Raw genomic sequence first — 18,215 nt, forward strand, 5'->3', positions numbered from 1 at the left:
GAGGGTGGGATAGAGAATTGAATAGGATAGAGTACACAATACGATAGAGGATAGAATAGGATATATGATATTATAGGATGGAGGATATGATATTATAGAGGATAGGATAGGATAGACGATAGGATAAGGGATTGGATAGGATAGAGGATATCATAGGATAGAGGATAGGATAGGATAGAGGATAGGATAGGACAGAGGATAGGATAGGATAGAGGATAGGATAGGATAGAGGATAGGATAGGGTAGAGGATTGGATAAGATAGAGGATAGGGTAGGATAGATGATGGGATAGAGGATTGGATAGGATAGAGGATACCATACGATAGAGGATAGGCTAGGATAGAGGGTAAGATAGAGAATTGGATAGGATAGAGGATAGGATAGGATAGAGGATAGGATAGGATTGAGGATCGGATAGGATAGAGGATAGGATAGGATAGACGATAGGATAGAGGATATTATACGATGGAGGATAGGATAGGATTGAGGATAGGATAAGATAGAGGATAGGATAGAATAGAGTACAGGATAGTATAGAGGATAAGATAATATAGAGAATAGGATAGGATAGAGGATAGGACAGGATAGAGGATAGGATAGGATAGTGGATGGGATAGGACGGAGGATAGGATAGGATAGAGGATAGGATAGGATAGAGGATAGGATAGGATAGAGGATAGGATAGGATAGAGGATAGGCTAGGATAGAGGATATGATAGGCTAGGATAGAGGATAGGATAGGATTGAGGATAGGATAGGATAGAGTACAGGATAGTATAGAGGATAAGATAATATAGAGAATAGGATAGGATAGAGGATAGGACAGGATGCAGGATAGGATAGGATAGAGTACAGGATAGTATAGAGGATAAGATAATATAGAGAATAGGATAGGATAGAGGATAGGACAGGATAGAGGATAGGATAGGATAGATGATAGGATAGGATAGAGGATAGGATAGGATAGAGGATATGATAAGCTAGGATAGAGGATAGGATAGGATTGAGGATAGGATAGGATAGAGGATAGGATAGGATAGAGGATAGGATAGGATAGAGGATAGGATAGAGGATTGGATAGGATTGAAGATATTATGGGATAGAGGATAGGATAGGATAGGATAGGATAGAGGATAGGATAGGATAGAGGATATGATAGGATAGAGGATAGGATAGGATAGGATATATGATACTATAGGATGGAGGATACGATATTATAGAGGATATGATAGGATAGAGGATAGGATAGGATAGAGGATAGGATAGGATAGAGGATAGGATAGGACAGAGGATAGGATAGGATAGAGGATAGGATAGGGTAGAGGATAAGATACGATAGAGGATAGGATAGGATAGAGTACAGGATAGTATAGAGGATAAGATAATATAGAGAATAGGATAGGATAGAGGATAGGACAGGATGGAGGATAGGATAGGATAGAGTACAGGATAGTATAGAGGATAAGATAATATAGAGAATAGGATAGGATAGAGGATAGGACAGGATAGAGGATAGGATAGGATAGAGGATAGGATAGGATGGAGGATAGGATGGAGGATAGGATAGGATAGAGGATAGGATAGGATAGAGGATAGGATAGTATAGAGAATAGAATAGGATAGAGGATAGGATAGGATTGAGGATAGGATAGGATAGATGATAGGATAGAGGTTTGGATAGGATAGAGGATACGATACGATAGAGGATAGGATAGGATAGATGATAGGATAGGATAGAGGATAGGATAGGATAGAGGATATGATAGGATAGGATAGAGGATATGATAGGATAGGATAGAGGATAGGACAGGATAGATGATAGGATAGGATAGAGGATAGGATAGGATAGGATGGAGGATAGGATAGGATAGAGTATAGGATAGGATAGAGAATAGAATACGATAGAGGATAGGATAGGATAGAGGATAGGATAGTATAGAGAATAGAATAGGATAGAGGATAGGATAGGATTGAGGATAGGATAGGATAGATGATAGGATAGAGGATTGGATGGGATAGAGGATACGATACGATAGAGGATAGGATAGGATAGAGGGTAGGATAGAGAATTGGGTGGCATAGAGGATACGATACGATACAGGATAGGATAGGATAGAGGATAGGATAGGATAGAGGATAGGATAGGATAGACGATAGGATAGGGGATTGGATAGGATAGAGGATATGATAGGATAGAGGATAGGACACGATAGAGGATAGGATAGGATAGAGGATAGGATAGGATAGGATGGAGGATAGGATAGGATAGAGTATAGGATAGGATAGAGAATAGAATACGATAGAGGATAGTATAGGATAGAGGATAGGATAGTATAGAGAATAGAATAGGATAGAGGATAGGATAGGATTGAGGATAGGATAGGATAGGATAGGATAGAGGATAGGATAGGATAGAGGATATGATAGGATAGAGGATAGGATAGGATAGGATATATGATACTATAGGATGGAGGATACGATATTATAGAGGATATGATAGGATAGAGGATAGGATAGGATAGAGGATAGGATAGGATAGAGGATAGGATAGGACAGAGGATAGGATAGGATAGAGGATAGGATAGGGTAGAGGATAAGATACGATAGAGGATAGGATAGGATAGAGTACAGGATAGTATAGAGGATAAGATAATATAGAGAATAGGATAGGATAGAGGATAGGACAGGATGGAGGATAGGATAGGATAGAGTACAGGATAGTATAGAGGATAAGATAATATAGAGAATAGGATAGGATAGAGGATAGGACAGGATAGAGGATAGGATAGGATAGAGGATAGGATAGGATGGAGGATAGGATGGAGGATAGGATAGGATAGAGGATAGGATAGGATAGAGGATAGGATAGTATAGAGAATAGAATAGGATAGAGGATAGGATAGGATTGAGGATAGGATAGGATAGATGATAGGATAGAGGTTTGGATAGGATAGAGGATACGATACGATAGAGGATAGGATAGGATAGATGATAGGATAGGATAGAGGATAGGATAGGATAGAGGATATGATAGGATAGGATAGAGGATATGATAGGATAGGATAGAGGATAGGACAGGATAGATGATAGGATAGGATAGAGGATAGGATAGGATAGGATGGAGGATAGGATAGGATAGAGTATAGGATAGGATAGAGAATAGAATACGATAGAGGATAGGATAGGATAGAGGATAGGATAGTATAGAGAATAGAATAGGATAGAGGATAGGATAGGATTGAGGATAGGATAGGATAGATGATAGGATAGAGGATTGGATGGGATAGAGGATACGATACGATAGAGGATAGGATAGGATAGAGGGTAGGATAGAGAATTGGGTGGCATAGAGGATACGATACGATACAGGATAGGATAGGATAGAGGATAGGATAGGATAGAGGATAGGATAGGATAGACGATAGGATAGGGGATTGGATAGGATAGAGGATATGATAGGATAGAGGATAGGACACGATAGAGGATAGGATAGGATAGAGGATAGGATAGGATAGGATGGAGGATAGGATAGGATAGAGTATAGGATAGGATAGAGAATAGAATACGATAGAGGATAGTATAGGATAGAGGATAGGATAGTATAGAGAATAGAATAGGATAGAGGATAGGATAGGATTGAGGATAGGATAGGATAGATGATAGGATAGAGGATTGGATGGGATAGAGGATACGATACGATAGAGGATAGGATAGGATAGAGGGTAGGATAGAGAATTGGGTGGCATAGAGGATACGATACGATACAGGATAGGATAGGATAGAGGATAGGATAGGATAGAGGATCGGATAGGATAGACGATAGGATAGGGGATTGGATAGGATAGAGGATATGATAGGATAGAGGATAGGATAGGATAGAGGATAGGATAGGATAGAGGATAGGATAGGACAGAGGATAGGATAGGATAGAGGATAGGATAGGGTAGAGGATAAGATACGATAGAGGATAGGATAGGATAGAGTACAGGATAGTATAGAGGATAAGATAATATAGAGAATAGGATAGGATAGAGGATAGGACAGGATGGAGGATAGGATAGGATAGAGTACAGGATAGTATAGAGGATAAGATAATATAGAGAATAGGATAGGATAGAGGATAGGACAGGATAGAGGATAGGATAGGATAGAGGATAGGATAGGATGGAGGATAGGATGGAGGATAGGATAGGATAGAGGATAGGATAGGATAGAGGATAGGATAGGATAGAGGATAGGATAGTATAGAGAATAGAATAGGATAGAGAATAGGATAGGATTGAGGATAGGATAGGATAGATGATAGGATAGAGGTTTGGATAGGATAGAGGATACGATACGATAGAGGATAGGATAGGATAGATGATAGGATAGGATAGAGGATAGGATAGGATAGAGGATATGATAGGATAGGATAGAGGATAGGATAGGATAGAGGATAGGACAGGATAGATGATAGGATAGGATAGAGGATAGGATAGGATAGGATGGAGGATAGGATAGGATAGAGTATAGGATAGGATAGAGAATAGAATACGATAGAGGATAGGATAGGATAGAGGATAGGATAGTATAGAGAATAGAATAGGATAGAGGATAGGATAGGATTGAGGATAGGATAGGATAGATGATAGGATAGAGGATTGGATGGGATAGAGGATACGATACGATAGAGGATAGGATAGCATAGAGGGTAGGATAGAGAATTGGATGGCATAGAGGATACGATACGATACAGGATAGGATAGGATAGAGGATAGGATAGGATAGAGGATAGGATAGGATAGAGGATAGGATAGGATAGAGGATAGGATAGGATAGAGGATAGGATAGGATAGAGGATAGGATAGGATAGAGGATAGGATAGGATAGAGGATAGGATAGGATAGAGGATAGGATAGGATAGAGGATAGGATAGGATAGAGGATAGGATAGGATAGAGGATAGGATAGGATTGAGGATAGCATAGGATTGAGGATAGGATAATATAGAGAAAAGGATGGGATAGAGGATAGGATAGGATAGAGGATAGGATGGAGGATAGGATAGAGGATTGGATAGGATTGAGGATATTATTGGATAGAGAATAGGATAGGATAGGATAGTATAGAGGATAGGATAGAATAGAGTACAGGATATTATAGAGGATAAGATAATATAGAGAATAGGATAGGATAGAGGATAGGAGAGGATAGAGGATAGGATAGGATAGAGGATAGGATAGGATAGAGAATAGAATACGATAGAGGATAGGATAGGATAGAGGATAGGATAGTATAGAGAATAGAATAGGATAGAGGATAGGATAGGGTTGAGGATAGGATAGGATAGATGATAGGATAGAGGATTGGATGGGATAGAGGATACGATACGATAGAGGATCGGATAGGATAGAGGGTAGGATAGGATAGAGGATAGGATATTATAGAGGATAGGATAGGATAGACGATAGGATAGGGGATTGGATAGGATAGAGGATATGATAGGATAGAGGATAGGATAGGATAGAGGATAGGATAGGATAGAGGATAGGATAGGACAGAGGATACCATACGATAGAGGATATGCTAGGATAGACGGTAGGATAGAGAATTGGATAGGATAGAGGATACGATACGATAGATTATAGGATAGGGTATATGATATTATGGGATGGAGGATAGGATAGGATAGACGATAGGATGGGGGATTGGATAGGATAGAGGATATGATAGGATAGAGGATAGGACAGGATGGAGGATAGGATAGGATAGAGTACAGGATAGTATAGAGGATAAGATAATATAGAGAATAGGATAGGATAGAGGATAGGACAGGATAGAGGATAGGATAGGATAGAGGATAGGATAGGATGGAGGATAGGATGGAGGATAGGATAGGATAGAGGATAGGATAGGATAGAGTATAGGATAGTATAGAGAATAGAATAGGATAGAGGATAGGATAGGATTGAGGATAGGATAGGATAGATGATAGGATAGAGGTTTGGATATGATAGAGGATACGATACGATAGAGGATAGGATAGGATAGATGATAGGATAGGATAGAGGATAGGATAGGATAGAGGATATGATAAGATAGGATAGAGGATAGGATAGGATAGAGGATAGGACAGGATAGATGATAGGATAGGATAGAGGATAGGATAGGATAGGATGGAGGATAGGATAGGATAGAGTATAGGATAGGATAGAGAATAGAATACGATAGAGGATAGGATAGGATTGAGGATAGGATAGGATAGATGATAGGATAGAGGATTGGATGGGATAGAGGATACGATACGATAGAGGATAGGATAGCATAGAGGGTAGGATAGAGAATTGGATGGCATAGAGGATACGATACGATACAGGATAGGATAGGATAGAGGATAGGATAGGATAGAGGATAGGATAGGATAGAGGATAGGATAGGATAGAGGATAGGATAGGATAGAGGATAGGATAGGATAGAGGATAGGATAGGATAGAGGATAGGATAGGATAGAGGATAGAATAGGATAGAGGATAGGATAGGATAGAGGATAGGATAGGATAGAGGATAGGATAGGATAGAGGATAGGATAGGATAGACGATAGGATAGGGGATTGGATAGGATAGAGGATATGATAGGATAGAGGATAGGATAAGATAGAGGATAGGATAGGATAGAGGATAGGATAGGACAGAGGATAGGATAGGATAAAGGATAGGATAGGGTAGAGGCTAAGATACGATAGAGGATAGGATAGGATAGAGTACAGGATAGTATAGAGGATAAGATAATATAGAGAATAGGATAGGATAGAGGATAGGACGAGATGGAGGATAGGATAGGATAGAGTACAGGATAGTATAGAGGATAAGATAATATAGAGAATAGGATAGGATAGAGGATAGGACAGGATAGAGGATAGGATAGGATACAGGATAGGATAGGATGGAGGATAGGATGGAGGATAGGATAGGATAGAGGATAGGATAGGATAGAGGATAGGATAGTATAGAGAATAGAATAGGATAGAGGATAGGATAGGATTGAGGATAGGATAGGATAGATGATAGGATAGAGGTTTGGATAGGATAGAGGATACGATACGATAGAGGATAGGATAGGATAGATGATAGGATAGGATAGAGGATAGGATAGGATAGAGGATATGATAAGATAGGATAGAGGATAGGATAGGATAGAGGATAGGACAGGATAGAGGATAGGATAGGATAGAGGATAGGATAGGATAGGATGGAGGATAGGATAGGATAGAGTATAGGATAGGATAGAGAATAGAATACGATAGAGGATAGGATAGGATAGAGGATAGGATAGTATAGAGAATAGAATAGGATAGAGGATAGGATAGGATTGAGGATAGGATAGGATAGATGATAGGATAGAGGATTGGATGGGATAGAGGATAGGATAGGATAGACGATAGGATAGGGGATTGGATAGGATAGAGGATATGATAGGATAGAGGATAGGATAAGATAGAGGATAGGATAGGATAGAGGATAGGATAGGACAGAGGATAGGATAGGATAAAGGATAGGATAGGGTAGAGGCTAAGATACGATAGAGGATAGGATAGGATAGAGTACAGGATAGTATAGAGGATAAGATAATATAGAGAATAGGATAGGGTAGAGGATAGGACAGGATGGAGGATAGGATAGGATAGAGTACAGGATAGTATAGAGGATAAGATAATATAGAGAATAGGATAGGATAGAGGATAGGACAGGATAGAGGATAGGATAGGATAGAGGATAGGATAGGATGGAGGATAGGATGTTGGATAGGATAGGATAGAGGATAGGATAGGATAGAGGATAGGATAGTATAGAGAATAGAATAGGATAGAGTATAGTATAGGATTGAGGATAGGATAGGATAGATGATAGGATAGAGGTTTGGATAGGATAGAGGATACGATACGATAGAGGATAGGATAGGATAGATGATAGTATAGGATAGAGGATAGGATAGGATAGAGGATATGATAAGCTAGGATAGAGGATAGGATAGGATTGAGGATAGGATAGGATAGAGGATAGGATAGGATAGAGGATAGGATAGGATAGAGGATAGGATAGAGGATTGGATAGGATTGAGGATATTATGGGATAGAGGATAGGATAGGATAGGATAGGATAGAGGATATGATAAGCTAGGATAGAGGATAGGATAGGATTGAGGATAGGATAGAATAGAGGACAGGATAGTATAGAGGATAAGATAATATAGAGAATAGGATAGGATAGAGGATAGGACAGGATAGAGGATAGGATAGGATAGAGGATTGGGTAGGATAGAGGATAGGATAGGATAGATGATAGGATAGAGGATTGGATAGGATAGAGGATACGATACGATAGAGGATAAGATAGGATAGAGGGTAGGATAGAGAATTGGATAAGGATAGAGGATACGATACGATAGAGGATAGGATAGGATAGAGGATGGGATAGGACAGAGGATAGGATAGGATAGAGGATAGAATAGGATAGAGGATAGGATAGGATTGAGTATAGGATAGGATAGATGATAGGATAGAGGATTGGATAGGATAGAGGATACGATACGATAGAGGATAGGATAGGATAGAGGGTAGGATAGAGAATTGAATAGGATTGAGGATAATATGGGATAGAGGATAGGATAGGATAGGATAGGATAGAGGATAAGATAGGATATATGATATTATAGGATGGAGGATACGATATTATAGAGGATAGGATAGGGTAGAGGGTAGGATAGAGAATTGGATGGGATAGAGGATAAGATAATATAGAGAATAGGATAGGATAGAGGATTGGGTAGGATAGAGGATAGGATAGGATAGATGATAGGATAGAGGATTGGATAGGATAGAGGATACGATACGATAGAGGATAAGATAGGATAGAGGGTAGGATAGAGAATTGGATAAGGATAGAGGATACGATACGATAGAGGATAGGATAGGATAGATGATAGGATAGGATAGAGGATAGGATAGGATAGAGGATATGATAAGATAGGATAGAGGATAGGATAGGATAGAGGATAGGACAGGATAGAGGATAGGATAGGATAGAGGATATAATAGGATAGGATGGAGGATAGGATAGGATAGAGTATAGGATAGGATAGAGAATAGAATACGATAGAGGATAGGATAGGATAGAGGATAGGATAGTATAGAGAATAGAATAGGATAGAGGATAGGATAGGATTGAGGATAGGATAGGATAGATGATAGGATAGAGGATTGGATGGGATAGAGGATACGATACGATAGAGGATAGGATAGCATAGAGGGTAGGATAGAGAATTGGATGGCATAGAGGATACGATACGATACAGGATAGGATAGGATAGAGGATAGGATAGGATAGAGGATAGGATAGGATAGAGGATAGGATAGGATAGAGGATAGGATAGGATAGAGGATAGGATAGGATAGAGGATAGGATAGGATAGAGGATAGGATAGGATAGAGGATAGGATAGGATAGACGATAGGATAGGGGATTGGATAGGATAGAGGATATGATAGGATAGAGGATAGGATAAGATAGAGGATAGGATAGGACAGAGGATACCATACGATAGAGGATATGCTAGGATAGACGGTAGGATAGAGAATTGGATAGGATAGAGGATACGATACGATAGAGGATAGGATAGGGTATATGATATTATGGGATGGAGGATAGGATAGGATAGACGATAGGATGGGGGATTGGATAGGATAGAGGATATGATAGGATAGAGGATAGGACAGGACAGAGGATAGGATAGGACAGAGGATAGGATAGGATAGAGGAGAGGATAGGATAGACGATAGGATAGGATAGAGTACAGGATAGTATAGAGGATAAGATAATATAGAGAATAGGATAGGATAGAGGATAGGACACGATAGAGGATAGGATAGGATAGAGGATAGGATAGGATAGGATGGAGGATAGGATAGGATAGAGTATAGGATAGGATAGAGAATAGAATACGATAGAGGATAGGATAGGATAGAGGATAGGATAGTATAGAGAATAGAATAGGATAGAGGATAGGATAGGATTGAGGATAGGATAGGATAGATGATAGGATAGAGGATTGGATGGGATAGAGGATACGATACGATAGAGGATAGGATAGGATAGAGGGTAGGATAGAGAATTGGATGGCATAGAGGATACGATACGATACAGGATAGGATAGGATAGAGGATAGGATAGGATAGAGGATAGGATAGGATAGAGGATAGGATACGATAGACGATAGGATAGGGGATTGGATAGGATAGAGGATATGATAGGATAGAGGATAGGATAGGATAGAGGATAGGATAGGATAGAGGATAGGATAGGACAGAGGATAGGATAGGATAGAGGATAGGATAGGGTAGAGGATAAGATACGATAGAGGATAGGATAGGATAGAGTACAGGATAGTATAGAGGATAAGATAATATAGAGAATAGGATAGGATAGAGGATAGGACAGGATGGAGGATAGGATAGGATAGAGGATAGGACAGGATAGAGGATAGGATAGGATAGAGGATAGGATAGGATGGAGGATAGGATGGAGGATAGGATAGGATAGAGGATAGGATAGGATAGAGGATAGGATAGTATAGAGAATAGAATAGGATAGAGGATAGGATAGGATTGAGGATAGGATAGGATAGATGATAGGATAGAGGATTGGATGGGATAGAGGATACGATACGATAGAGGATAGGATAGCATAGAGGGTAGGATAGAGAATTGGATGGCATAGATGATACGATACGATACAGGATAGGATAGGATAGAGGATAGGATAGGATAGAGGATAGGATAGGATAGAGGATAGGATAGGATAGAGGATAGGATAGGATAGAGGATAGGATAGGATAGAGGATAGGATAGGATAGAGGATAGGATAGGATAGAGGATAGGATAGGATAGACGATAGGATAGGGGATTGGATAGGATAGAGGATATGATAGGATAGAGGATAGGATAAGATAGAGGATAGGATAGGACAGAGGATACCATACGATAGAGGATATGCTAGGATAGACGGTAGGATAGAGAATTGGATAGGATAGAGGATACGATACGATAGAGGATAGGATAGGGTATATGATATTATGGGATGGAGGATAGGATAGGATAGACGATAGGATGGGGGATTGGATAGGATAGAGGATATGATAGGATAGAGGATAGGACAGGACAGAGGATAGGATAGGACAGAGGATAGGATAGGATAGAGGAGAGGATAGGATAGACGATAGGATAGGATAGAGTACAGGATAGTATAGAGGATAAGATAATATAGAGAATAGGATAGGATAGAGGATAGGACACGATAGAGGATAGGATAGGATAGAGGATAGGATAGGATAGGATGGAGGATAGGATAGGATAGAGTATAGGATAGGATAGAGAATAGAATACGATAGAGGATAGGATAGGATAGAGGATAGGATAGTATAGAGAATAGAATAGGATAGAGGATAGGATAGGATTGAGGATAGGATAGGATAGATGATAGGATAGAGGATTGGATGGGATAGAGGATACGATACGATAGAGGATAGGATAGGATAGAGGGTAGGATAGAGAATTGGATGGCATAGAGGATACGATACGATACAGGATAGGATAGGATAGAGGATAGGATAGGATAGAGGATAGGATAGGATAGAGGATAGGATAGGATAGACGATAGGATAGGGGATTGGATAGGATAGAGGATATGATAGGATAGAGGATAGGATAGGATAGAGGATAGGATAGGATAGAGGATAGGATAGGACAGAGGATAGGATAGGATAGAGGATAGGATAGGGTAGAGGATAAGATACGATAGAGGATAGGATAGGATAGAGTACAGGATAGTATAGAGGATAAGATAATATAGAGAATAGGATAGGATAGAGGATAGGACAGGATGGAGGATAGGATAGGATAGAGGATAGGACAGGATAGAGGATAGGATAGGATAGAGGATAGGATAGGATGGAGGATAGGATGGAGGATAGGATAGGATAGAGGATAGGATAGGATAGAGGATAGGATAGTATAGAGAATAGAATAGGATAGAGGATAGGATAGGATTGAGGATAGGATAGGATAGATGATAGGATAGAGGTTTGGATGGGATAGAGGATACGATACGATAGAGGATAGGATAGCATAGAGGGTAGGATAGAGAATTGGATGGCATAGAGGATACGATACGATACAGGATAGGATAGGATAGAGGATAGGATAGGATAGAGGATAGGATAGGATAGAGGATAGGATAGGATAGAGGATAGGATAGGATAGAGGATAGGATAGGATAGAGGATAAGATAATATAGGGAATAGGATAGGATAGAGGATATGCCAGGATAGAGGATAGGATAGGATAGAGTACAGGATAGTATAGAGGATAAGATAATATAGAGAATAGGATAGGATAGAGGATAGGACAGGATAGAGGATAGGATAGGATAGAGGATAGGACAGGATGGCGGATAGGATAGGATAGAGTACAGGATAGTATAGAGGATAATATAATATAGAGAATAGGATAGGATAGAGGATAGGACAGGATAGAGGATAGGATAGGGTAGAGGATAGGATAGTATAGAGGATAAGGTAATATAGAGAATAGGATAGGATAGAGGATAGGACAGGGTAGAGGATAGGATAGGGTAGAGGATAGGATAGGATAGAGGATAGCATAGGATAGAGGATATGATAAGCTAGGATAGAGGATAGGATAGGATTGAGGATAGGATAGGATAGAGCATATGATAGGATAGAGGATAGGATAGGATAGATGATAGGCTAGGATAGAGGATAGGATAGGATAGAGGATAGGATAGGATTGAGGATAGCATAGGATTGAGGATAGGATAATATAGAGAAAAGGATAGGATAGAGGATAGGATAGGATAGAGGATAGGATGGAGGATAGGATAGAGGATTGGATAGGATTGAGGATATTATTGGATAGAGAATAGGATAGGATAGGATAGTATAGAGGATAGGATAGAATAGAGTACAGGATATTATAGTGGATAAGATAATATAGAGAATAGGATAGGATAGAGGATAGGACAGGATAGAGGATAGGATAGGGTAGAGGATAGGATAGTATAGAGGATAAGGTAATATAGAGAATAGGATAGGATAGAGGATAGGACAGGGTAGAGGATAGGATAGGGTAGAGGATAGGATAGGATAGAGGATAGCATAGGATAGAGGATATGATAAGCTAGGATAGAGGATAGGATAGGATTGAGGATAGGATAGGATAGAGCATATGATAGGATAGAGGATAGGATAGGATAGATGATAGGCTAGGATAGAGGATAGGATAGGATAGAGGATAGGATAGGATTGAGGATAGCATAGGATTGAGGATAGGATAATATAGAGAAAAGGATAGGATAGAGGATAGGATAGGATAGAGGATAGGATGGAGGATAGGATAGAGGATTGGATAGGATTGAGGATATTATTGGATAGAGAATAGGATAGGATAGGATAGTATAGAGGATAGGATAGAATAGAGTACAGGATATTATAGAGGATAAGATAATATAGAGAATACGATAGGATAGAGGATAGGAGAGGATAGAGGATAGGATAGGATAGAGGATAGGATAGGATAGAGTATAGGATAGGATAGAGAATAGAATACGATAGAGGATAGGATAGGATAGAGGATAGGATAGTATAGAGAAAAGAATAGGATAGAGGATAGGATAGGATTGAGGATAGGATAGGATAGATGATAGGATAGAGGATTGGATGGGATAGAGGATACGATACGATAGAGGATCGGATAGGATAGAGGGTAGAATAGAGAATTGGATGGCATAGAGGATACGATACGATAGAGGATAGGATAGGATAGAGGATAGGATAGGATAGAGGATAGGATATTATAGAGGATAGGATAGGATAGACGATAGGATAGGGGATTGGATAGGATAGAGGATATGATAGGATAGAGGATAGGATAGGATAGAGGATAGGATAGGATAGAGGATAGGATAGGACAGAGGATACCATACGATAGAGGATATGCTAGGATAGACGGTAGGATAGAGAATTGGATAGGATAGAGGATACGATACGATAGATGATAGGATAGGGTATATGATATTATGGGATGGAGGATAGGATAGGATAGACGATAGGATGGGGGATTGGATAGGATAGAGGATATGATAGGATAGAGGATAGGACAGGACAGAGGATAGGATAGGACAGAGGATAGGATAGGATAGAGGAGAGGATAGGATAGAGGGTAGAATAGAGAATTGGATGGCATAGAGGATACGATACGATAGAGGATAGGATAGGATAGAGGATAGGATATAATAGAGGATAGGATATTATAGAGGATAGGATAGGATAGACGATAGGATAGGGGATTGGATAGGATAGAGGATATGATAGGATAGAGGATTGGATAGGATAGAGGATAGGATAGGATAGAGGATAGGATAGGACAGAGGATACCATACGATAGAGGATATGCTAGGATAGACGGTAGGATAGAGAATTGGATAGGATAGAGGATACGATACGATAGAGGATAGGATAGGGTATATGATATTATGGGATGGAGGATAGGATAGGATAGACGATAGGATGGGGGATTGGATAGGATAGAGGATATGATAGGATAGAGGATAGGACAGGACAGAGGATAGGATAGGACAGAGGATAGGATAGGATAGAGGAGAGGATAGGATAGACGATAGGATAGGATAGAGTACAGGATAGTATAGAGGATAAGATAATATAGAGAATAGGATAGGATAGAGGGTAGGACACGATAGAGGATAGGATAGGATAGAGGATAGGATAGGATAGGATGGAGGATAGGATAGGATAGAGTATAGGATAGGATAGAGAATAGAATACGATAGAGGATAGGATAGGATAGAGGATAGGATAGTATAGAGAATAGAATAGGATAGAGGATAGGATAGGATTGAGGATAGGATAGGATAGATGATAGGATAGAGGATTGGATGGGATAGAGGATACGATACGATAGAGGATAGGATAGGATAGAGGGTAGGATAGAGAATTGGATGGCACAGAGGATACGATACGATACAGGATAGGATAGGATAGAGGATAGGATGGGATAGAGGATAGGATAGGATAGACGATAGGATAGGGGATTGGATAGGATAGAGGATATGATAGGATAGAGTACAGGATAGTATAGAGGATAAGATAATATAGAGAATAGGATAGGATAGAGGATAGGACAGGATGGAGGATAGGATAGGATAGAGTACAGGATAGTATAGAGGATAAGATAATATAGAGAATAGGATAGCGTAGAGGATAGGACAGGATAGAGGATAGGATAGGATGGAGGATAGGATGGAGGATAGGATAGGATAGAGGATAGGATAGGATAGAGGATAGGATAGTATAGAGAATAGAATAGGATAGAGGATAGGATAGGATTGAGGATAGGATAGGATAGATGATAGGATAGAGGTTTGGATAGGATAGAGGATACGATACGATAGAGGATAGGATAGGATAGATGATAGGATAGGATAGAGGATAGGATAGGATAGAGGATATGATAAGATAGGATAGAGGATAGGATAGGATAGAGGATAGGACAGGATAGAGGATAGGATAGGATAGAGGATAGGATAGGATAGGATGGAGGATAGGATAGGATAGAGTATAGGATAGGATAGAGAATAGAATACGATAGAGGATAGGATAGGATAGAGGATAGGATAGTATAGAGAATAGAATAGGATAGAGGATAGGATAGGATTGAGGATAGGATAGGATAGATGATAGGATAGAGGATTGGATGGGATAGAGGATACGATACGATAGAGGATAGGATAGCATAGAGGGTAGGATAGAGAATTGGATGGCATAGAGGATACGATACGATACAGGATAGGATAGGATAGAGGATAGGATAGGATAGAGGATAGGATAGGATAGAGGATAGGATAGGATAGAGGATAGGATTGGATAGAGGATAGGATAGGATAGAGGATAGGATAGGACAGAGGATAGGATAGGATAAAGGATAGGATAGGGTAGAGGCTAAGATACGATAGAGGATAGGATAGGATAGTGTACAGGATAGTATAGAGGATAAGATAATATAGAGAATAGGATAGGATAGAGGATAGGACAGGATGGAGGATAGGATAGGATAGAGTACAGGATAGTATAGAGGATAAGATAATATAGAGAATAGGATAGGATAGAGGATAGGACAGGATAGAGGATAGGATAGGATAGAGGATAGGATAGGATGGAGGATAGGATGGAGGATAGGATAGGATAGAGGATAGGATAGGATAGAGGATAGGATAGTATAGAGAATAGAATAGGATAGAGGATAGGATAGGATTGAGGATAGGATAGGATAGAGTACAGGATAGTATAGAGGATAAGATAATATAGAGAATAGGATAGGATAGAGGATAGGACAGGATAGAGGATAGGATAGGATAGAGGATAGGATAGGATGGAGGATAGGATGGAGGATAGGATAGGATAGAGGATAGGATAGGATAGACGATAGGATAGGGGATTGGATAGGATAGAGGATATGATAGGATAGAGGATAGGATAAGATAGAGGATAGGATAGGATAGAGGATAGGATAGGACAGAGGATAGGATAGGATAAAGGATAGGATAGGGTAGAGGCTAAGATACGATAGAGGATAGGATAGGATAGAGTACAGGATAGTATAGAGGATAAGATAATATAGAGAATAGGATAGGATAGAGGATAGGACAGGATGGAGGATAGGATAGGATAGAGTACAGGATAGTATAGAGGATAAGATAATATAGAGAATAGGATAGGATAGAGGATAGGACAGGATAGAGGATAGGATAGGATAGAGGATAGGATAGGATGGAGGATAGGATGGAGGATAGGATAGGATAGAGGATAGGATAGGATAGATGATAGGATAGAGGATTGGATGGGATAGAGGATACGATACGATAGAGGATAGGGTAGGATAGAGGGTAGGATAGGATAGAGAATAGGATAGAGGATAGGATAGAGGATAGGATAGAGGATAGGATAGAGGATAGGATAGGATATATGATACTATAGGATGGAGAATACGATATTATAGACGATAGTATACGATAGAGGATAGGATAGGGTAGAGGATAGGATAAGATAGATGATAGGATAGGGTAGATAATAGGATAAGATAGAGGATAGGATAGAATAGAGTACAGGATAGTATAGAGGATAAGATAATAAAGAGAATAGGATAGGATAGAGGATAGGATAGGATAGAGGATAGGATAGGATAGAGGATAGGATAGGATAGGATAGAGGATAGGATAGGATAGAGGATAGGATAGGATAGAGGATAGGATAGGATAGAGGATAGGATAGGATAGAGGATAGGATAGGATAGAGGATAGGATAGGATAGAGGATAGGATAGGATAGAGGATAAGATAATATAGGGAATAGGATAGGATAGAGGATATGCCAGGATAGAGGATAGGATAGGATAGAGTACAGGATAGTATAGAGGATAAGATAATATAGAGAATAGGATAGGATAGAGGATAGGACAGGATAGAGGATAGGATAGGATAGAGGATAGGACAGGATGGCGGATAGGATAGGATAGAGTACAGGATAGTATAGAGGATAAGATAATATAGAGAATAGGATAGGATAGAGGATAGGACAGGATAGAGGATAGGATAGGGTAGAGGATAGGATAGTATAGAGGATAAGATAATATAGAGAATAGGATAGGATAGAGGATAGGACAGGATAGAGGATAGGATAGGGTAGAGGATAGGATAGGATAGAGGATAGCATAGGATAGAGGATATGATAAGCTAGGATAGAGGATAGGATAGGATTGAGGATAGGATAGGATAGAGGATAGGATAGGATAGAGGATAGGATAGAGGATTGGATAGGATTGAGGGTATTATGGGATAGAGGATAGGATAGGATAGGATAGGATAGAGGATAGGATAGGATAGAGCATATGATAGGATAGAGGATAGGATAGGATAGATGATAGGCTAGGATAGAGGATAGGATAGGATAGAGGATAGGATAGGATTGAGGATAGCATAGGATTGAGGATAGGATAATATAGAGAAAAGGATAGGATAGAGGATAGGATAGAGGATTGGATAGGATTGAGGATACTATTGGATAGAGAATAGGATAGGATAGGATAGTATAG

Source organism: Halictus rubicundus, unplaced genomic scaffold (genome assembly GCF_050948215.1).
Source record: "Halictus rubicundus isolate RS-2024b unplaced genomic scaffold, iyHalRubi1_principal scaffold0178, whole genome shotgun sequence".
Classification (NCBI taxonomy): domain Eukaryota; kingdom Metazoa; phylum Arthropoda; class Insecta; order Hymenoptera; family Halictidae; genus Halictus; species Halictus rubicundus.